Source organism: Nansenia antarctica (assembly GCF_963989245.1).
Source record: "Nansenia antarctica genome assembly, chromosome: 2".
NCBI lineage: Eukaryota > Metazoa > Chordata > Actinopteri > Argentiniformes > Microstomatidae > Nansenia > Nansenia antarctica.
Genome location: NC_137675.1, coordinates 64,519,756 through 64,529,329, shown reverse-complemented (window position 1 = coordinate 64,529,329; position 9,574 = coordinate 64,519,756).

Sequence of the window (9,574 nt, the reverse complement as noted above, 5' to 3'; positions counted from 1 at the left end):
AAAGGTGACCCATTTTTTTTTGCGGCTAACCGTAGCGGCTAACCTTAGCGCTAGCACTAATGATGTTAAATAGATACCGCTAGCACTAACGGTGGTCTAACAATGATGCATGTGTAAGTAGCGGCAGCCCTGACCTTAACACCTGCAGAATTACTTCAAAAACTGTTTACCGTGACTGTGTTCTCGTAGGCCGAACACCCATCTCTGCAATCCAAGTTACATAACAGAATTGTAACATGCATACAAGAAGTTCAATAAACATTTTGAACACACAAACAATCAAACATTCCTAGTTTAAGTGCTCGTTAATTGCTCAATACTACTTCCATACAAGGTTTCTAGCGCTGTCTCAAGGGTACAGAACTTCAGATCGACTGTCTCAATGATGGGTCCATTTAAAAGTATTTTCAAGAGCCACATTCTTCCCATCTCGTTTATGTATTTAGCTATTAGGTTCCATTCAAGCCATTTACAGTAGCAGTTACTGTGCAGTGGCATGTGGAAATGTGTGTTACATTGGACTTTTCCTCCTTCATGGTTATTGCTTTTTTGGGGATTTGTGACATAAATCCCTTTGCTCTGTTTTAAGTGATTTATACATATGAATGAAGATGTATGCCTCAAAGCTCAATGTACTGGTATTATTCAATCAAACTAGGCCGCTCAGTGGCTCCTGAGATTGCATTAAAGTGTAATATCAAAGCTTGCAATCCCTGGGATATTGCCACTCTAGAATACTTGGGTCTGTCCAATTCTATGGTCTTATAGCATGACCAAGGGGATTTGTCTATTTAGGTAATGTTTCACTGAAAAGATTCCAGAGGATCAACTGGATAATGAATGGAAAGTTGTCTACTGTGTTTGATATTCATTGATTTATTTGATTAAAGATTGTGAGAGAAGAGGGGGAGGGGGGGGGGGGGTTGCAGGTCAGAGTAGAGCATGTCCTTAATAAAAAATAATAATGAGAGGATAAAAAGCCAGTATACAATTATCTGTCAGTAAATGAGAAGGACATTAGGATTAAACCCAATTTAGAAAGTATTACCAGTTTTTAAATGAGTTTATTGATTGTTGATGTCCCTCTTGGTGTCTAAAGACTAAAACTAAAAAGTTGGTTGTTAATTACTTTGGACCCTCCCACAGTGCTTTAAAAAGTAGAGCATGTGCGTCATCATAGAATCTGTTACACTCCTCCTTCCTTCCTCCATTGATTTCTCCACTATATTCAGGCAATTCTGTAGCCTACATTGTCGTGACTCTGTGTTGTAAAGTAATTTAAATTAGTAACTCAGACCTCAGTGACGTGTAACTAGCAGACAGCAGCAGAGGGATTGTCATTACATCTTACATCTAGTACACCAGGACTTATGGCTATACGCAATTATGATTTGTGGCTTCGTGACTAAAAAAGTTAAACTGACACTAGCATATTATGATTTGTTTTTTTTATTTTCCCTCAGGAATATGGCTTTCTTAGTCTGCAATTTATCTAATTACAGTATTATACTGGTGAATGCTCTACCAATAGAATCATACTGCCTAGGTATATTTTTCAGCTTGTGGAGCATATCCAATCATTACAAATGGTGGCTGATGGTAATAATTGCAACAGCATGGTATTGATCTAGATTCTAGTAGGTCTACAGGGGGGAAACAAACAAAGTGGGTAGAGGGAGGAGAAGTCACTCTATGTGTAATAACGGGGCTCTTTGTTTATCTGGGCTTTGTTGAGATGTAACAGTGAAGCATTGAGATAAAACACTGGCTTTGGGTTTTATATATGATAGTGAAGGAAAAGCTCTGGCTGATTCCCACAACTCCTTTATTCAATTCAGAACAAGCCAAAGACAAAAGATGGCTGTAGTGTTTAATAAACAATCAACACCCTTTTCAGTTCATTGTCTGACAGCTGAATAGATACAATTCAAAGTTAATGTAGAACTATATAGTAGTCTATATAGAAGCTCTATCTTGAAGGTCAAGGTCCAACATGTCTATTCCTTATTGCAATCATTTGTCTTAAATAGTTGTTGTGTTCATATCAAGACTTACAGAGTTCAGCAAAAAAAAAAGTTTTCACACGTTCAGCATCACATGAGGCTTAAAAGCAGACAAGTTAGTGAATAGTTGAGGCCATATATTGCTAGAATTACCTCCATCTGATCCAGGATGCAACAGTTCATCATCCCTGCACTGTGGGAGACCGGAGGGTCATCCTGAATGAAGCAGGAACCGGGTCTTGTCCGTGGACACATAGTGCCATCGGAAAGTGTTCAGATCCCTTCACTTTTTCCACATTTTGTTGTGTTATAGACTCAATATAAATTTCAGGAAATGTATAAACATTTAAATACAGAAATCCCTCATCTACATACAGGGGTGCAAACTTGTCACCTTTCTGCTAAATTAGCCGTTTTATCTCAAAATATATCATCCATTTGAATTGTGTAGATCTGCAGAAAATAATATTTTAGGGGGGGGGGGGGTCTAAAACTCATCCAAGTCACATGATGTGCGAGCTAACTAATCTCCCTGTCTGCTGAACTCTGTTGCTGTTGAAATAACTTTTAGCGAGAACACAGTCACAGTAAACTGTTTTCGAAGTAATTCTGCAGGTGTTAAGGTCAGGGCTGCCGCTACTTACACACGCATCATTGTTAGACCACCATTAGTGCTAGTGATATCTATTTAACACCATTAGTGCTAGCGGTATCCCCCCCTAAGGTTAGCTACAAAAAAAAAGGGTAACTTTTTTTGGGCCATCACCAGTTTGCACCCCTGATAAAAGAAGCTATATCAAGAGACATGTGAAATATACAGTATGAATATATACAGTATGCTCAACGGTAGTCATTTATAATATTACACTGGTTGCATCAACTTTTATGATTCAGCTTCATTGTACATCATCACAACCTCAGTCCCCATTACTACTGCAAATAAACTCTTGCAAATGCAGGCAGGTATACCCCTGCCAGGTCATACCTTGTGTGTTAGATTCAAATTGTCTTTGAGAAAGACTAGGGTCTTGAAAAGGGAATTCTACCTGAGCCTTCTTGACTTTCCATTTAGTTAATGTGAATGTTAGTTTCTCTCAACTTTAGCATAATAGAAAATCAAATATTTAGGAATCTACCTCACCGGAGATATAACAACATTATACAATAATAGATATTGTTAATAAATGCAAATTCAAAACATCTAGTGATTGCAATGAAATTGATATGAAAATTGTGAAAAAGGTAATTGAGGGGATTTCAGAACCACTGACATATATCTGTAACTTATCGTTCCAAACCAGTACATTTCCTAACAAAATGAAAATAGCTAAAGTTGTACCGCTGTATAACACTGGGGATAGACACCACTTCACAAATTACAGGCCTATTTCTTTACTTCCACAATTCTCCAAAATTCTAGAAAAACTATTCAATAACAGATTAGACAAATTCATAGATAAACATAAATTACTTTCTGACAGTCAATACGGATTCAGATCAAACAGTTCAACATCACTGGCATTAATTGAATCAATCGAGGGAATTACAAACGCTATAGACCACAAACAGTATGCAGTTGGAGTATTCATTGATCTTAAAAAAGCTTTCGACACAATCAATCACAACATATTAATCAGTAAACTGGAACGGTATGGGATCAGGGGGGTAGCATTGCACTGGGTGAGAAGTTATTTAAGAGACAGGAAACAATTTGTGAAGTTGGGAGAGTATTCATCGTCATGCTTGGACATTGCTTGTGGCGTCCCCCAAGGGTCAGTATTGGGTCCGAAATTGTTTATTCTTTATATAAATGATATTTGCAAGGTATCAAAAACATTAAAATTAGTACTATTCGCAGATGATACAAATATTTTTTGTTCTGGGGGGAATTTAAAGGAGCTAATGGAGATGATTACTTCAGAAATGTGCAAATTAAAAAGATGGTTTGACATAAACAAATTATCATTAAACCTAAGCAAAACTAACTACATGTTATTTGGTAATTATAAAATGAATACTCAAGTACAGATACAGGTAGATGGTGTGGACATTGAAAGAGTTCATGAAATTAAGTTTCTTGGTGTGATAATTGATGATAGAATAAGCTGGTCATCTCATATAAAAAATGTCCGAAATAAACTGTCAAGAAGCATTTCAGTACTGAGTAAGGCAAGACACGTTCTGGACCATAAATCACTCCACACTCTCTACTGCTCACTGCTTTTACCATATTTAAATTATTGTGCGGAGGTTTGGGGCAACACTTATAAATGTAGACTACAATCACTATTAGTATTACAAAAAAGAGCCATAAGGTTAATTCATAATTCCGGTTATAGAGATCACACAAATTCATTATTCTTAAAATCAAAAACATTAAAATTCACGGATCTGGTCCACCTTCTAACAGCACAAATAATGTATAAAGCAAATAACAACCTACTCCCTAGGAATATTCAAAAATTGTTTTTTGATAGAGATGGGAGTTATAATTTGAGGGGGGAGTTAAATTTAAAACATATTTATGTACGTACAACGTTAAAACGTTTTTGTATTTCTATATGTGGAGTGAAGCTGTGGAACGGATTGAGTGTGGAGCTAAAGCGGTGTCCAAGCATGACCCAGTTCAAAAAGCGGTATAAAAAAATGGTTTTCACCAGGTACGAGGAGGAAGAAGGGCTTTGATAGTTGTTGTTTTCACGGATTATTTGTTTATTTACATGATCTGTTTTCTATTGTTGGTCAATATGTAAATATGTAAATAAATGTGATTTAATTTAAAATATATATATTATATTTATATTGACGTCAACTGCTGTTTATTAATTATTAATCTCTGTTTATTGGAGAAGGGGTAGGATTAAATAAGCTTATGCTTCTTCCTACTCCTTTTCGGACATGTGAAGTAAATAGTGTTTTTTGTTTTGTTTAGTTTTTTCTTGTTTTTGTTTTGTTTTGTTTTTTTCTTGTTTTTGTTTTGTCTTTTGTTGTTATAACTATTTCTCTCTGCACATGTTCGAAATGAATGCTTTCATTCATTCATTCATTCATTCATTCATTCATTCATTCATTCATACACTGACAACTATCAAGCCCTTGAAAATAAAATACGAGAAGATCTTAATAGATGGAAGATAACACCTGAATCCTTAATGAGTAGAGTAGAAAGCATCAAAATGATGGTCCTCCCACAGTTTCTGTTTTTATTTCAAACATTCAGTTCCCATTCCACATGGTAGCTTCAAAAAATGGAATACAATGCTCTCAAATTTCATTTGGAACTACAAAAGTAAACGGAAAAAACTTTGTATACTAACTCAAACCAGAGAAAAAGGAGGGTTTAATTTCCCTGATCTAAAGTCCTATTTCCATGCAACTCAAATAGATACAATAATGAAATGGATGAATAACTCGGTTCAAACCAAATGGAAAGACATAGAAAAACAAGTAATATCAATATCAATAGGAACACTACCTTTTCTGAGTCTAAAGGATATTTAAAAATATAGTGGAAATAACAGATGCATAGAAAATACCCTCATAAATTGGAAAACTATTCGTAAAATGTATAAATGTGATGACAAATGTATTTATTTGAGAGAGATAGCCAGTGATCCAGACTTCTTACCTAATAAAACAGACAACATATTAGAAGAATGGGCTAGGAAGGGACTACAGGTGTACTCACAGATGGTTACAAATGACATGATAGACTCATTTGAAACCTTAGTTAATAAATTTAATATAAGTAATAGCCATTTCTTTAAGTACTTACAAATTAGAAGCTACCTTATAACACAACAGAGGAGACAGGAACAAAGATCACATATACTGATGGAATATCTGAGCAAAAATAGAAACAGCGAAAAGACAAAAATCTCAAAACTTTACAAAATCATGCAAGAAATCAAGATACAAGAAGATAACACTAAAGAAAAATGGGAAAACGAATTAGCAATAACAATTACGGAAGAAGATTGGAAAGAAGCATGCAAAAGAATATTTAAGACAACACAATCAAAATTCTGGAAAGAATTTGCTTGGAAAATAAATATGAAGATCTTCCTAACACCGAAAATGTTGTCAAAATATAGGCCAACAGGCAACGCAGAATGCTGGAGGAAATGTACGGAACAAGAAGCCAATCACACACACATTTTTTATACATGCCCTAAATTGAAAAGGTTTTGGGAGGCAGTTCAAGTAAAAATAAAAAATACATTTACCTTACAAAATCCTATACATCCAGTCAATATTATACTCGGTCTTATTCCATTAGATATACACAGGGAGGGAGATAAATATTTGTACACTATATTACGTATTGCAGCTTTAAAGCAAATTACACGTAAATGGTTGGACTTATACCCACCATCTGTTAATAATTGGAAAAAAACTGTTGAAGAGATAAAAGAAATGGAAAGAATTACTTATAAAGTGGGAAACCGTGAAGAGCAATTCACTATGAACTGGAGTAAATGGACCGAATGAATGAGTAGGAAGAACCCCCCCCCCCCCCTCAACGATCCCACCCCCCTCCTTTTATCTCTTACTTTTCTATCTCTATCCTTATAATTTCTCTCTTCTTTTTCTGTATTTTCTCTCTATTCTTTATTCTTTATCTTTTTATTTTTTGTTCTCTTTAAAAAAAAAAAAATGATGCAGGATGAACTTAGACAAGTGAAGAAAACTTGTAAAGTGTATGAAATGAACTTGAAATGTAATGTACATCCCTGCAATAAAGTATATAAAAAAAAAACTTTAGCATAATAACCCTGCAAAAATTGTCATGCAAACAATGTTTGTTTGAGGCATAATACACTACTCCTCTCCTCGATCTCACTCTTTTGTGAGGAACATGTTGAGCATCACAGTGTGGAAGTGAGCACTGGCTCTGATGAGGCTGAAGATCTGGCTCTGGAAGATCTCCAAGTCTTCTTGATTGTTATCTGTGACAAGATCGTTGACAGTTAGAAATCCGCATATGTCTACTTATTTTAACTGTTTTTCTATTAATGTGTTCCCAAATAATATGCCCTTAACTTTAAGATTATTTTAGTGCTACAAAGCTTGAAGGAATCTGGACCCTGATCTGATACGATAGTCTTAGTGCCTATAACAACTCACCAGCCAGTGCCACCATATCCATGACAACATCTGAGAACGCGTCTTCCAACACCTCACAGAAGAACCTCTTGTCAGCAGAGGATAACACCTCACACACCTGCTGCACCATCTCGAAGGGCCAGTTCATGGAGTGCCCGTCCTTGTCACACACCTGAGAGGGGGAACCAGAAATGTCAGTAGCTCAGGCCGGTTCAGGCAGTACCTTCCGTTAAGTGGGCACAAAATGGGGGAAATGTGTCTCTTAGGTTAAAAGATACCGGAACCCTAGAGCAGATAATAAAGTTATTTAGCAGCAGTGACTGACCAGTACGAGGTACACAATGAGTAGTGAGATCTCAAACAGGCGTCGATTGAGGGCCTTGCTGACCAGCACGCTGCAGCACACGCTGTTCCCACACAGGAGCAACAGACGAGCCTTATTCTCCATGTGCCATGCCTGGGGGAGGACTGGAGGCCAACAGAACCAGCACAAAACAAAACAACTGTCATTCATACACACAGCATTCACACTTTACATTAACATTTTTGACATTTAGCAGACGCCTTTATCCAAAGCGACTTACAAGCGAAGTACATTTATCGCATGCCCGGTACACACATAAAGATAATCTGGCCGATTTTGGCCCGATTTCCCCCCTTCCGACCAAGGACAGCAAACGCCCGATTATCGGATGGCTCTAAAGATTATCCTACAAGATTATCCTGTGGTGTGAGGTGTGTTAAGAATCAATTTCTCCCGACAATCTGCTCGGAAAATGGTCGGGGCCGACGATCGTAAATATTAAACGTGTTCAATATTTACGATCAAAAGTCTTATTGTCTGTGGTCAAAACTGACAACTCCCAAGTCCGATTGTGACGTGGAATGGAATGTAGCCACTCAAGAAGCGAGCTGACTTCTTCTTTTCGTTCTTCTGCACTTTATTTTCCCTGGACATGGCTGCCTCTACAGGTCAGTCAGGGTACTACTACCCTGTTCACGCGAGACTCCAGACTGTCGGAGGACAGATCTTTATGCATGTGGTTGTATATTGGAGCACACCACACACAATACGATCAAGACTGTTCAATCCATGATTTTTTATCTTCATGTGTGGGGTCCTTCTCAGATAATCAGAAAATCCTTATATGTGTACCAGGCTTAAGGTAAGTGAATCATCTATACATCAGTCATCATCGCACCATTTGCTTAGTGAAATCTATAATCCTATGGTAATGGTACATACTGTACGTGTGGACTGACCAGACATACAGTATATACAGTATACAGACAAAAGAGTGTAAAAGGTTTGTCTACCATTCCTGGGTGTGTAAAATATAATCATTAAAAGTTGCCAAGTCCTCTGGGCTACTGCAGTTACCTATGAGCTCCTCCAGGATGGCCATTATGGTGTCGGTGGTCCAATCTTTGGCTTCCGGGTCGCTGTGTAGCAGGTTGAGAGCCTTGGCCAGGTCGCACTGGGCCACCCCAGCACGCAGCTGCTCCTGCCAGCCTAGCGAACCTGGAAAGAACATTCCCTTACACTACACATACACTTTGCCTTGCAACTCTGGCCAACCAAAAAACAAGCATTTCATTTGTTATTATTAACATTAGAATTTCACCATGTAATTACTAACAAGTGATTTATATACTGTACAAAAGTGCAACCAGTTTTTTTAAGGTAGAAACCAAGAAGGCCCATGTTGTCCCTCTCACCGTCTGGTAGCAGTGGTCCGTAGAGGATGAACAGCAGCCGGGCTTGGTTGACAATGGGCCAGGGTTTCAGGATGCGGGTCAGCCAGAACAGAGTGTCCTTGTCGTTCTTCCAGGGGTCCAACAGAACCTGTCTGCAGAACAGACGGATCTGTTGCTCCAACAGCTGACGTGAACCTGAGGGAGAAAAAAGACATACGGATCACTCACGTCTCTCACACTCTTTCAATTAGCCTTTCTGTTTGTTTCTCTCTCTCTCTTATAGGGACAGACACTCACCTGGCTCTCCTGTGACCACTGACATGATTTTCTCGGGTAGATTTGTGAAGTTGCACAGGAAGTTGAAAACTCTGGGCCACTCCAGCTCATCCCAGCCGGCTATCAATGTCTGTCAGTCAAACATTAACCATCTCAATACAGGATTCAGCCTTTGATATTAAATTGTCTGATGTTCTTTGTAACTAGGCTCTCACCTGTAGAAACGCTCCATAGCTGGAGAAGCCTTGGCATTGCACTGATGTAATGCACTCTTCCATCATGAAGCAAGGAACCTGAGTGGGAGGTAACAACTATGTTAGTCTAAGTAAGGTTAACTAGAAAATAACAATCTATTCAATGTTGTCAACTGTTTGGTTTGTTTAGAAATGTGAGAATGTTTGTAGAGCACACACAGCTAAACATTGCCTCATCTGTCCTCCCTCACCTCTCTGTCTTACCTGTGAAAACTTGCTATATATGAACGTTAGCCT